The sequence below is a fragment of the Oncorhynchus masou genome, chromosome 6 (genome assembly GCF_036934945.1).
Source record: "Oncorhynchus masou masou isolate Uvic2021 chromosome 6, UVic_Omas_1.1, whole genome shotgun sequence".
NCBI classification, from domain to species: Eukaryota; Metazoa; Chordata; class Actinopteri; order Salmoniformes; family Salmonidae; genus Oncorhynchus; species Oncorhynchus masou.
In genome coordinates, this window is record NC_088217.1 from 69424824 (window position 1) to 69438669 (window position 13846).

At 46.3% G+C, this 13846-nt stretch overlaps 1 protein-coding gene across 1 annotated transcript in view; it reads left to right on the top strand.

The window, feature by feature from the left end:
• Nucleotides 1–13846, top strand: part of LOC135542501 (aryl hydrocarbon receptor-like) — a 79552-nt gene that overhangs the window by 48878 nt on the left and 16828 nt on the right. The gene's annotated exons all lie outside the window — the stretch shown is intronic.

Sequence of the window (13846 nt, forward strand, 5' to 3'; positions counted from 1 at the left end):
CAAGCATACCCACAATATGATGCAGCTATGCTTGAAAATATGAAAAGTGCTACTCAGTGATGGGTTCACCATGCTTAAAGGGATATTCAATGTCTGCTTTTTTAAAATTTTTACTCATCTACCATTATATGCCCTTCTTTGCGAGGCATTGGGTAACCTCCCTGCTTGAAATTCACAGCTCGACTGAGGAACCGTACAGATAATTCTATGACTATTATTGTACAGTGAGTTCATGCAATTGATTTTGCGACTTGTTGAGCAGATTTCTACTCCTGAACTCATTTAAGCGAATACTTATTGACTCAAGGCATTTCAGCTTTTCAATTTTTTGGTCATTTATGAACATTTCTAAAAAATAAAAATAAACATAATTCCACTTTGACATTATGGGGGGGGGGATTTTGTGTAGGCCAGTGGACACGAAATCTAAATTGAATCCATTTTAAATTCGGGGCTGTCCCCCTGTTTTTCCTGTCTCTCCACCTCAATCTCCAATGTCATTTATCCCTTCCTCACTCCTCCCTTGTCTTTTGTATTTCTTCCTCGTTTCCCTCTTCTCCCCCGTCTCCTTCCCTCCTCCTCCACGTCCGTGCTTCGTCTTTGTTACAGGCTTCAGCTTTCTTCTTCTTCTCTCTCTTCCTCTGTCTAACTCTCTCTGACTGTTGGCTTTGACATTGAAGGCTAATTATGTTGTATACCGTCCATTCCCTAACGATCAGTATAAACGGACCTCCAGCGATGCCTGTCCATACGGACACCCATCACAGTCATCACAGTCTATTTGGAGTCTCTCTCTCTCTCTTCCTCTGTCTAACTCTCCCTCGCTCTCTCTCTCCCTCTCTCTCTCTCTCTCTCTCTCTCTAACTCTTTCTCTGCATAAAATACTTGTTTGTCAAATGATTCGGGTGCTGCTGTCTCCAACCACACTTTAACTCTGCATTTACCTACTTTCGTGGATAGCTGGATAAGATCCAGAATATAAAAGGATTTAGGTATTGCTGGTGTCTAGGGGGCCTGTTGGAGAAGGAAACAACATATTTTATCATAAACCATGAATTAAACAATAACTAAACTGTAGTACAGTAATGAATCTCACAGGCTCTCACTGTACAATTATACAGAAGGAGGTGCTACATTTTTTTTTATTATTTTAATTTACTTAGAATAGAATAGAATATGAATCTTTCTCACACTAGACATGATCAAAACTTCCTGGAACCTGACTCAAGTGTTTTGTATTCTGTCAGAACATCTGTTTTTAAGGTCTATTCTGTTTCCCCCTAACTCATAGTTTGTCGTTAATTACTCACTTCCTTCCCTCACCCAGAATCCTTTGCAAAAAAACAACATGAACACACTCACCGAATGGTGAAATGTCAATGGGAGAAAAAAAAGTTTGTATTTCTTTAGCAGCGAGAAGCTAGCTGCACCTAGATCTAGTCTAGCCCATCGTTGGGGTGGGTGGCAGCATGAATACGCCCTATCTACATGAAACAGCGGCCCATATGTGACATAGCATGGAGACAGGGGAATGTAAACAGGGATGTCTGGACCGCACTCTGCGCTCTTCTAAACCTTATCTCACTATACACCGGGGTCAAGGGTGAGGGTCTGTTTGTGCAACAGGTTTATGGTGCCCACATAAGCAGATAGAGGTCTACATGGAAATGTGGAGCGAAGATAAGCTCCAAATAGGATTCCAGATATAACAAAGACTCTTTATTGTGATACCAAAATGCAAGACCTCTCGCCATAACCTGTCACTCTCTCTCTCTCTCTCTCCCTCTCGCTCTTTCTCTCTCTCTCTCTCTCCCTCTCGCTCTCTCTCTCTCTCTCTCTCTCTCTCTCTCTCTCACTCTTTCTCCTTCTTCCTTCTCTCCAGATCTCTTTGTCTCCTCTCTTGCTACCTCTTTCTCTCTCTCTCTCTCTCTCTCTCTCTCTCTCTCTCTCTCTCTCAGAGAAGAGAGTTGTATGTGTTTCCTCTTAACAGGAAATAGCTTTGTAAACAGAGAACAGAGTGCAGTTCGTCCCATGATCCCTGAGTGTTTATTAAGGTGTACTGTAGTCTGGAGGAGGCTGTCTGACGGTTGATGGATAATGGAGTAGTATTATGTGGGCCTGTATTCTGCTTCGACGTAGGTTTATAGTTTGCTTCATTAACCCTTTAGTCTCTATCACTGTTTTAGACTTCCTCTGGCCTTCACTGTATAAAGCCCTCAAATTCAAATGTGGCCCTTGACGCCTTTTTTTTTCTAATTCTTCCCCTCAAATCAGGGGATGATTTAAAACCTGGGTGCAGTTAATTATAGGGTAGAAAGAAGCTGGGTAGGATCTGAATACCCCTGGTATAGCCTATGGGGAATGAATAATGCCAGGTTGTATAGTGTACAGAAGGTTTATATTCTGCTGTGGAACCGTGAATAGCAATGTGCTGTAATTTATACCTTATATGCCTGCTGTGACTTCCAGGAAGGTTGCCCCTGTCCCTGTTCTGTAGGCGGTCCTGTTTATGTCACCCCCTGTAGGGCTTCAAGGTCCACAGTTGAATTTGAGGGCTTTATACTGTCAAGGCTAGAGTAAACCTCTGTCCCACCTGACAAACCACAACTGTGTCCCAAATAGCACCCTATTCCCTTGCGGGCCCTGGTCAAAAGTAGTGCGCTACACAGGGAATAGGGCACCATTTGGGAGGCGCCCGGTGTGGCCTGGGCATTTACTGCCATGTCAGACCGCTATGCTACACTAAACAGACGTACAAGATACCAGACCCAGGTCTCAGGGATGGCTAACTCTGGAGGTCCCTTCCGTCTTCACTGAGTTAGATCCATCTGCTTTTAGTTTTTAGTTTTTTTTAGCTCTTGTGGAATAATCTTCAAGGCTCTCTGAAACTGGATGAATTGGTGCCTCCCGGGGTTGATTGTCAACCTTTTTACTGAAGAATGTGTTTTGTTTTCTATCATTGCAGTGTAGGGGAGGCAGTGTAGCCTAGTGGTTAGAGCGTTGGACTAGTAACCGAAAGGTTGCAAGTTCGAATCCCCGAGCTGACAAGGTACAAATCTGTCGTTCTGCCCCTGAACAGGCAGTTAACCCACCGTTCCTAGGCCGTCATTGAAAATAAGAATTTGTTCTTAACTGACCTGCCTAGTAAAATAAAAAAAAATTGATGTGCATTGACGTGTCCACAGGGCTCATCTGTTAAAAGAAGCCTCGTGCTCGGCTTGACTCCCTGTCAGAATAAAGGTGAAATGAAAATGAAAGCACTACGTATACTTAGCACACCTATCAGACAGCTACAGTCTACTCCTGTTTATGTATTCTGTGACAAAGTATGCCTCAGTGCACAAATACAGTACAATGAGTGCATGAAATGTTGAGCAAGTGTTCTGTATTGCTAACACTGCTCTCTTAAACTAACTAAACCACAGAGGACCAGTATTTGGCCTTCTCTTTATGCTTACTGCATGGCTTCAGGTGAGACGGAGTGGAAATGATACACTGTCAGGTTTCGGCGAGACCAGGAAGGTTGCTGTCAGATTTTGCCCATGTAAAGACTAAAGGGGGAGGGATAGATGGATGGAGGGATTCAAGGAGGGTGTCAGGATAGAATTATTATGAAGCCGGTACGACAGGCTGTCAATTTATTGATCCGCTCCAGGCAGGGAAGGAACTGCGCATCTGTTTGTGGACTCTAGCGGGTGTGTGCGTGTGTGCGTGCGTGCGTACATGTGTGTGTGTGTGTGTGTCCTAGCATGTGCGCATATATCCTCGGACGTGCGTGTGTGTATGCGGTGGGGATTATATACCCTGTGGCGGGGACGACAGGCAAATGTTTAGACTACAGGGATGTGTAGGGACAGACAGGGGAGCTGGCGGGTGAAACATGAATGAGGGCCAGAGGGAAGACCGTAATGTCGCTTATTAGCTGGCCTGCACATAGTTCACCCAAATGGTGTAATGGAAAGCCCAAAAAAGGGTAACTTGCGCGTTGCATCTAGAGTGTCCGTTTTATTCTGCGAATAGCTCATCGGGGTTTAGAACAGCTAGTTGACTGCATGGAGTCAGAGGAAGCTAAGTAGCTTTTGCACTTTCCTGGGTGCAACTGTGTTACCTTTATCAAGACATAAACAAACTCATAGATACCTTGTCAGAATATCTTTCTGTAGGTACAATATGTTAAGGCATGTTTAGGGAGAACAAGTATGGTAATGGCAGTTGATTTAAAAAAAAATCCAAGTTACTCTTCAAACGAGTTGTGTGAACTGGGCCAGTGTACTGTATTATTCTGTACAAGGGAACCGAGGGGGTCCGTCTGTGCCAATGCTGAAGAGAGAGTGTCCAACTACAGATAGATAGAGCACTGTGCTCCTCCAGAGCTCTGCAAGTTATGACCTGCCCTTAAACAAACAAGAAAGACAGAGATAAGAGAGGGAATGAGAGAGGCTGGATGAGGTTGCGCTGGCTGGCCAGACGACGAGGCAGGCAAGGAAAACAATGGTTCAATTCAGCTCTTAGGTTTCAAAATCTGCAACAAAAAAAACAGTGAATGGGTGTGGGGGAGAAGTTAGGGAGAGACGGGAGAAGTATGGGGAGGGTCAGAGGGTTTGTGGAGATGGGGGGAGAGAGAGAGAGAGAGAGAGAGGGGAGAGGGTGGGGGACTGTAGGGGTGCAGGGGGCTTAAATGGTTTATTTTCCTCTACTGTATGTATAACGTCTGATGCCAGGAGTAGTTGTAGAAGAATATCTAGAGGACTAGCATAGAGCCAAGGGGAACCCCTAGTGGCTGAGGAGGCCCCATCTATTTACCTCTTTACTTTAAAGGCAAGAAGGGGGAGATGTAGAGAGAGATGGGGGGGAGATAGGAATGGGTCTCTTGTTTTATTACGGGACTGACTGGGTTTGCTAGCTGCTTTCCCCTGTCCAGCTGGTTCTAATTAAAGTCATAGGTAGTGCTACAGTGCAGTGTGGGATGGATGAAACAAAGTCGGCTGGTTTTCCAGCATCAGAATCTGAACCAGTTCCCATGGCGCTACTACTTCCCCACAGACATTCCCCTCTTTCTTTCTTTCTTCCCTCCTTCCCCCTCTTCTCTTCCTCTTTGTTCTCCTCGTGTTTTTTTTTCGCTCATTGTTTCCTTCTTTCTCCCTAAATCCGAAGTACTGCGCAAATGGGAAACAGCTCCGGGTTGGCCACAGAGGGTAGAGAGTCAGGACGTGGAGGCAGAGAGAAGCAGAGAGAGGTTCAAAGTGCGGGAGGCGCCGAGTATTACAGAGGAGGTCCACTGAGCATGCCCCAACATGCCCATAACACAAAGCCTAGCCTACTAAAGCGTCCTGTAGTACAGAGTACTACACTTACTAGTATACAGTACTAGTCTTACTGTATATCATTCTAACATTCTTTCTAACTCAGTAACGCGTTGGCACTGTTTTGCCCGCGTGAACTGTTGAAAATGACTTTTGCAATTACTGCTTTATCACCTGAAGGAAAGTTGATCGGGAACCGAAGAGTTTACGAACCAATGTGTGCCTAGCTTAGACACAGAGGAAATCAATCGGCCGTAGCCTACATTTCATTTCACGTGTTAACAACAGTCTCTAACAGCTCAGCTCAGCCTCACAAACAGAGAAAAAATTGGGAAGAAAAAGTGGCCAATGAATTTGTGAATTTGAAGAGTGCATCAAATCTGTCTTTAAGTGTTTTGCTGTAAATCATGTTCAACATAGGGGCCGAGCGAGCCATGAGAGAAATTACAACTATTTGGCACGGCTCACAAAAGAAACTCCAGAGTTGAGAAACGAGCAAGTCGTTATTTAGAAGTACATGTTTATACATCCCACACAGAGAGGCTCTCCTCTCTCTCCCTGGGCTTTAAGCGTACCGTCGGGCAAAACCTCACACCGCGCACACACAAATACACACATACAAATACACACATACACAATCCTCTGCCTCATGTTGTTTACAGGACTTCACTTAAACTGCTACGAAAATGACATACAAAACAATTACGTTGTTGTATTGTCGATTTTTCTCCCAGTTTTAAGTGAAAGAGTCAATAACAGGATGCGGGCCCTTTGTGTGGGCTTCTCATTACCCCTGACTGGTCTTGGTATTGTAGTCCACCCACAGTGAGTGCTCGGGGCACTATCACACATTTGTTTACCTATGAAATGTATGAAGTTCTTTATGTTTAGGGCAGCAAGAGGGTGGGAGTCATTAGTGCCAAACACCATTTACACACAAAAAAAAAGAGAGCAAAGACAATACTGGGAAGTGGTCCAGTTTGTTAGCTAATAGGGTTCAGGTGCTGTCATGGATGCAGTCTCGCTCTGCACGCGATGGTTATTAACTAGACGGACATACATACAAGAGCAAGAACAGATAGAGGAGGCTGGACTTCTCTCTCTCTCGCTCTCGCTCTCTGTATCAATTTCAATGTATGCCCCTCTCACTGTCTTAAACTGTAACTCCTCTCTCTCTTGCCCTCTCTCTTTGCCCCTCTCTCGCTTGCTCTATCTTGATCTCCTCTCTCTCTCTTTCTCTCTCCCACCCTCGCTCCCTCTCTTACCCCGTCTCTCTTTTCTCTGTTTATCTCCTCCCAGTCTCTCTTCTCCCTCTATTACCCCCTCTCTTCCCTCTCTCTCCTCCTGCTTTCTCTCCTCTCCCTCTCGTTCACCTCCCCTCGCTCGCTCTTTCCTCCCTCGCTCTCTCCTCTCTCGCTCTCTCCTCTAGTGTAAAGAGTATGAATCATGGCTCCATTGCTGGGAAACATCAGCCATTCAAAGGGGGATGAGCTAGTCACATGGCAGTCCGTGTGTGTTCCTATACTATACACCAGAGGTGGAGGGAGCGACGGAGGGAGGGAGGGAAGGAAGGAGGTAAAAGAGGGAAGGAAGTGAAAGAAGGAGGTAGAGGCATGGTAAAGAGGGAGATAGAGAGGGGGTGAAAGAGGGATGAGGTAGAGAGAGAGAGAAAGGTGAGGAAAAGAGGGAGGTAGTGAGGTACAGTACAACACAGCTGAACTGCACCATAGGTGACTTGTATGGGGACATCATGGGAAAATCAAAAGAAGTCAGCCAAGACCTCAGAAAAAAAAGTTGTAGACCTCCACAAGTCTGGTTCATCCTTGGGAGCAATTTCCTAACGCCTGAAGGTACCACGCACATCTGTACAAACAATAGTACGCAAGTATAAACACCATGGGACCACGCAGCCGTCATACTGCTCAGGAAGCAGACGTGTTCTGTCTCCTAGAGTTGAACATACTTTGGTGCGAAAAGTGCAATCGCAGAACAACAGCAAAATACCTTGTGAAGATGCTGGAGGAAACAGGTACAAAGTATCTATATCCACAGTAAATCGAGTCCTGTATCGATATAACCTGAAAGACCGCTCAGCAAGGAAGAAGCCACTGCTCCAAAACCGCCATAAAAAAAAACAGACTACGGTTTGCACATGGGGACAAAGATCATGCTTTTTGGAGAAAGTTCCTCTGGTCTGATGAAACGAAAATAGAACTGTTTGGCCATAATGACCATCGTTATGTTTGGAGAAAAAAGGGGGAGGCTTGCAAGCCGAAGAACACCATCCCAACCGTGAAGCACGGGGGTGGCAGCATCATGTTGTGGGGTTGTTTTGCTGCAGAAGGGACTGGTGCACTTGACAAAATAGATGGCATCATGAGAGAGGAAAATTATGTGGATATATTGAAGCAACATCTCAAGAAATCAGTCAGGAAGTTAAAGCTTGGTCGCAAATGGGTCTTCCAAATGGACAATGATCCCAAGCATACTTCCAAACTTGTGGTAAAATGGCTTAAGGACAACAAAGTCAAGGTATGGGGTGGCAGGTAGTGTAGTGGTTAGAGCGTTGGACGAGTAACCGAAAGGTTCAAGATCAAATCCTGAGCTGATAAGGTAAAAATCTGTTGTTCTGCCCCTGAACAAGGCTGTTAATCCACTGTTCCAAGGCCGTCATTGAAAATAAGAAGTTGTTCTGAACTGTCTTGCCTACTTAAAAAGGGTAAAATAAATACAAGTTTTTAAGTGGCCATCACAAAGCCCTGACCTCAGTCCAATAGAAAATGTGTGGGCAGAACTGAAAAAGTGTGTGCGAACAAGGAGGCCTACAAAAATGTGACTCAGTTACACCAGTTCTGTCAGGAGGAATGGACCAGAATTCACCCAACTTATTGTGGAAGGCAACCTGAAATGTTTGACCCAAGTTAAACAATTAAAAGGCAATGCTACCAAATACTAATTGTATGTAAACTTCTGACCCACTGGGAATGTGAAAGAAAGAAATCATTCTCTCTACTATTATTCTGACGTTTCACATTCATTAAAATAAAGTGGTGATCCTATCTGACCCAAGACAGGGAATGTTTACTAGGATTAAATGTCAGGAACAGTTTTCTAGGATTAAATGTCAGGAACAAATAAATGTATTTGGCTAAGGTGTATGTAAACTCCCGACTTCAACAGTATGTGTGTGCATGTAGACTGCATGTAGACTAAACGTTTCCTCTTCGGTGTGACAGGAAGCCGTTTATCTTGGGTGTCGTTATTGTATCTGTCGTTGTAGCAGTCCGAGAGAGGCCCTGCTCTGTCGTGATAAGATGTGCGTGCTTTCAGAGACACTTCTGTCGGTTGAACATCTGCAAGCTTATTATATAATTCACACACACAGCCTTTTACCCTTTAACCTTTTAGCAGCTGGCACAAACCTGGTCATGCACGCGCACACCCACACAAACACATACACACATACAAACTGCTGTCGCCTAAGCACGTCATCAAGGCATCCATCCAGAATTGTCCTTCCACCGCCAGATGACACTACAGTCAGACAACAAAGAAAGAGAGTTTGTCTCTGTCCTAAATTAGCACCCAATTCCTTATATATATAATGTACTACTTTTGACCAGAGCTCTATGAGCCCTGGTCAAAAGTAGTGCTCTTTATAGGGAATAAGGTGCAATACGAACTCTCTCTCTTTGTCCTCGGAGTGTTGTCTCACTGTAATGTGATTATTCCGGACGCCTTGTTGATGGGGTAGGCTACTTGTTGATGGGGTAGACTACATATCCCATTACTGTCAGGATATATATACCATGCTCATCCATTAGATGCCCAGACCATCCCTGGCTCTCTCTCTAATATCAGGTTATAGCGGTGGGTGGGTAGATTGGATTGACCTTGAAATTAGAAACCTTTTATGGTTCTGTCTGGTCCTACAGGAGACTGACTGGTGGGTTGACCTTCTATTAGTAAAATAATGATGAGACGAGACTGCTGCCCTCCGCCCAGCGTGGACAGCTGTGGTCGGCGGACCGGCTGCCTGCCCTGAGGTGTTGAGGTGTTGAGGTGGCTGTGGGGGTCGGTGTGTGTCGGTGTGTGTGCGTGTGTGTGCGTGCGTGCGTGCATGCGTATCTGTCTTACACTCTCTACTCTCTCTTCTCCACTAGGTTGAGTAACGATGGCTTGAACGTGAGAGTGCCAACTTTGTGGTTTTGAAGGGATATGTTGGCATTTCCCTAGTATTGGAAACATTCAAAAGAATATTTGGTTTTGAAGTAGATGAAGATAAATTATGACGAGCGTAGTGCCGTATCAAAGTACATAGAAGGCGTACGATGGTCAGTGACAGGCGATCATTAGGAAAGACGAACTGGAGCTAGATGACTCCAAAGCCTCTAATCATAGGCTATTCACCATAATATACACTGGCAGCAGTAGGATGGTAATTCAGTCCTGATGGATTGAGTTCCGCGGGCCGGGCAGAGTTCCGCTTTACGGTCCTACACTGACCAAACCACTACAGACCATTCTCTTTTTTAGACTCGGTGACTCCCGTCCATTTCCAGCTCTCAGGGCTACAGTCAGCCAGTCAGTCAGGAGAGAATAGAGGAATGTGGTATTGCCGTTGCTGCTATCTGACCGGCCAAGTGGCAATTTTGCGGCCTGGTCTGTTTTCCTCGTTTGGCCTTCCCTCTGCGGAGGCCTGTGTGTGTGTGTGTGGGCGTGCGTGCGTGCGTGTGCGTACGTGCGTGTGGACCGGGCTGAGCCAGCCCTCCAGTCATTCCTTTGCTGTGTAGTCAGAGCTTCACGTCAGTGTCGAGGTTAACCCCAAAGACCGAGAGACCAGGCCACAGATGTTCTGATAGGGAAGTCGAAGCTTGTTGATTAGTTAAGCTCTGCGAACTGTTCCAAGGCTTTGGTTTGGTCTCTGTGCTCCAGTAACAGCAGCAGGATAACAGCACCACAACACATCTAGTCCTGCCAGGGCTGGCTCCCTTTACGTGGGACAGGCAACTGCTATACTGGAGTCCTGGGCCCATATTCATAAAGCACCTCAGAGTAAGAGTGCTTTTATAGAATTCGATCCTCCCTGTCCGTAAAATCGTATTTATTAATGATCTAAGAGGAAAGATTTATCCTATATCAGCACTCGCTAGTTGGTTCGCTGAATTAAATAGCAGTCCCTGGTCCACATATAATTTAATGTATATACCATTTAGCAGACCATTTTATCCAAAGAGATTTAGTCATGCATGCATACATACATTTTACATACAGTACTCCCAGGAATTGAACCCACTATTCTGGAACTGCAGGCACCACGCTCTACCAGCTGAGCTATAGGGCCACACTCATGACCCACTCATTGTCAGCCCAAATAGAAACACTGTCTTCTCTTCCTCCCTTAGTCATTACTGGAACAAACATGGGAAAGTAACCATACCGTATAGCCGCATACCGTACATGTCTGCCAAACCCTGAAACGGTGCTCTCTCTCTTTCTCCCACCCCTGTCTCTCTCTCTCTCTCTCTACCTTTTTCTCTCGCTCTCTTTCCTTCCTTCCTAACCCTGATGTATGCTACATAGTTAAGTACTCAGCAAGTTACTGGGCCATATCGATAGGCCATCATCCTTTTAAGTGGTTTGCCTTTGACTTTGCATTTCCCCCAAAATTATCTCCCAACATCTGTGTCCTGTGGGAAAGGTATCTTGGTGTTTTGTTGCTGGAAAGAAACACTGTTGTTTTTGTTCTCTCTCTCTCTCTCTCTCTCTCTCTCTCTCTCTCTCTCTCTCTCTCTCTCTCTCTCTCTCGCTCTCTCTCGCTCTCTCTCTCTCTCTCTCTCTCTCTCCCCCTCTCTTTTTTTCTATATTTGTCTTCTTATGATACAGAGAGCTTGATAATGGCTGTGGATCCAGAAATAGCATTAGCTGCAGCCTGTAGCTCACAACACACACAGGAAATGACTGGGCGCCCCACCCAGCCTGCAGCCGACAGTACCTCGGGGGCAGAGCTTGCTCCAGGCTAGTCTGTACAGCAACCACACGCTCTCGCTAACTCCAATGTAGACTATAGCAGTCAGCCACATGCTCTTATGCCGTACCTCAGAGCCAGGGTTAGCTCTGTACTGTAGCCTAATGTTTGCCTGGCTACCCAGACTCCTTTCACGCCTGCAGACATTCGTTTCTTCTCTGCAATGAGTCTGGATCTGAGTGCCTCCCTGAACCTTCACAGAATGCGAACACATTCGGGGCCGTGTGATTGGTCCAGAAACGTATGGGTTGGGCCAGAGCCAGAACACACGTGGGTAAAGCATTGGCTTTGATACTCTGATTGGTTTGACGATCCAATCACTGTTGACTTTGTCTTGTGTACAACACCCCTCATTCCCCTTGTCACCACAGACGAGTAAAGTATGTAGCAAACGACAGAGCAGTGTGAGTTGTCAGGCTAGCCTAATGCAGGCCATCTCTCTAGCTATCTCTGGGCTAGCCAATGTACAGCAGGCCATCTCTCTAGCTATCTCTGGGCTAGCCAATGTACAGCAGGCCATCTCTCTAGCTAGCTCTGGGCTAGCCAATGTACAGCAGCCGGTCTCTCTAGCTATCTCTGGGCTAGCCAGTGTACAGCAGCCGGTCTCTCTAGCTCTGGGCTAGCCAATGTACAGCAGCCGGTCTCTCTAGCTATCTCTGGGCTAGCCAGTGTACAGCAGCCAGTCTCTCTAGCTCTGGGCTAGCCAGTGTACAGCAGCCGGTCTCTCTAGCTAGCTCTGGGCTAGCCAGTGTACAGCAGCCGGTCTCTCTAGCTAGCTCTGGGCTAGCCAGTGTACAGCAGCCGGTCTCTCTAGCTAGCTCTAGGCAGCCACTTACTCACATTCCAACTGGGAAACTTCTAGACTTATAGCAAAGTACTATGAGAGTCACTTATCTCTGTGATTGAAATAATTAGTGTTGGTGTAGCAGCCCCCATCAAGCCTTCTGACAGGCCCAACCAGGACCAGTCCGGCCCAACCAGCCCAGCCAGGCCCAGTCAGGCCCAGTCAAGCCCAGCCAGGCCCAGCCAGGCACAGTCAGGCCCAGTCAGGCCCAGCCAGGCCCAGTCAGGCCCAGCCAGGCCCAGCCAGCCCAGCCAGACCCAGGCCAAGCTGTAATTCAGGCTGAACAACATGCTTTATTGATTTAAGATCTGTGGTGAAGGCAGAGAAAGCCCCTGGCTCTTTCAGCGCTCATCAGAAGTGGCTGAGCACAGTGGGTGTGTTGTGTCCAGCCGGGTATGAGGGTCGAGGGGAGGCTGAGAGTGGGAACAAGGAGGCTCTTGTTCTGATCTGGATCTACAGACGGGAAAGCGGAGAGACGGGAAAGACCAGAGCCCAAGGGTTCAGTCTGGACTGCAGTCTGGAGTCTGGTGGAGTCAGTCACCACCAGTGTGTCCGACTCCAGTATGTACGACTATTTGTCACTGTCTGTCTCCTCCATTTGTTTGTCTCCTCTCTCTTTGCCTCCCTCTCTCTCTCTCTCTCTGTCTCTCTCTCACTCTCTCATATCCCTCATTATCTCCCCTTTTCTCTTTCCTTCCCTATCTCTCTCTCTTTCGATTCTGACTTATTTTAAGAAGACCACCTTTGAGATATTAGACTAACGGACAGAAATAGTCACAGCTCATCCTGCATTTCTGAAAACAATTGGCTTTGGGTTTTTTTCGCAAACATACTTGGTGTCTGCAGCTCTGCTTTTAGGGGACACAAACATAGATTAGAGGCCGGCTGTGGACATCTGGAGTATGTCTCAAGTCTCCAGTTGAAACATATGACGTACACACCCGCACTTAGTCCCCTATGAGCCTCACTCGCTGTCAGGGCTTCTCCTGGGGATGAGAACAAATGAACAAGGGAAGGAGAAAACGGAGTTAGACAAATGGGGAGGGAGGTTTTATAATCTCATCTGTTAATGCTGGAGTCAAAGTTAAGTCCCAAATGAGCCCAAAGCCAATCCTGGCTGACACACAGACACATGCAAGAAAGCACATGCACACCATGTGTTTTACTATCCTTGTGGGGATCCAAAATGTATTTACATTCAAAATCCTATTTTTCCCAACCCCTAAACCTAACCCTTAACCTAATTCTAACCCTAAACCAAACCCTTTAAACTCAGCTTAAAATAGCCTTTGTGGGGTCTGTCCTTTACTATCCTTTACTATCCTTGTGGTGACTTTTGGGGATTTCCAGTACCTACGAGGTTAGTAAAACAAGCCGAGACACACACATACATACAAACACACACACACATATACGCACACAGCCACACACAACAACAACAGCAGGGGTTGGAGAGAGGGAAGGAGAGCCATCTTAGGGGCTGTAGTTTTAGTCTGTTGGCTTGGAGGAAGAAGATAACTGTTTCAGAGTAACAGACGTTAGCAGAGAGCCTGTCAACAACATCTTTGAGAAGTGAGTTCTATACTGCTTTCTCTCACTGTCCGGCGCGTATTGCTTTCAGGTTTGCGTGCCGGTGTGAAGTTATGTTTCTCTCCCTCTGTTCTGTTTCGC